This window comes from Corvus brachyrhynchos, unplaced genomic scaffold (genome assembly GCF_000691975.1).
Source record: "Corvus brachyrhynchos isolate BGI_N302 unplaced genomic scaffold, ASM69197v1 scaffold1414, whole genome shotgun sequence".
Taxonomy (NCBI): domain Eukaryota; kingdom Metazoa; phylum Chordata; class Aves; order Passeriformes; family Corvidae; genus Corvus; species Corvus brachyrhynchos.
The window spans coordinates 1-544 of record NW_008237646.1 but is presented as its reverse complement, the minus strand read 5'-3'; positions in this window follow the sequence as shown (position 1 = coordinate 544).

Sequence of the window (544 nt, the reverse complement as noted above, 5' to 3'; positions counted from 1 at the left end):
GGGACACGAGTGGGGACACCAGTGGGGACACCAGCCCCACATGCGACAAGCACAGCGCCTCCGTCAGGAAATCACGGGTGCAGATCCCCCAGTGTCCCCAACGTCCCCGATGTCCCCGCTGTCCCCAATGTCCCCAATGGCCCTGATGTCCCCAAATGCTCTGTTGTTCCTGATGGCCCCAACATCTCCAACGTCCCCAATGGCCCCGATGTCCCCAATGTTCCCAACATCCCCAACGTCCCCGATGGCCCCGCTGTCCCCAATGGCCTCGATGGCCCCAATGTCCCCAACATCCCCAATGTCCTCGATGTCCCTGCTGTTCCCACTGTCCCCAACGTCCCTGATGTCCCCACTGTCCCCGATGTCCCCATCCCCAACGTCCCAACGTCCCCAACATCCCCGATGTCCCCGCTGTCCCCAATGTCCCTGCTGTCCCCAATGTCCCCGATGCCCCCGATATCCCCAACATCCCCAGCGTGTCCCCAGCGTGTCCCCGTGTCCCAGGTGGGCTTCATCGACTACGTGGTGCAGCCGCTGTGGGCGA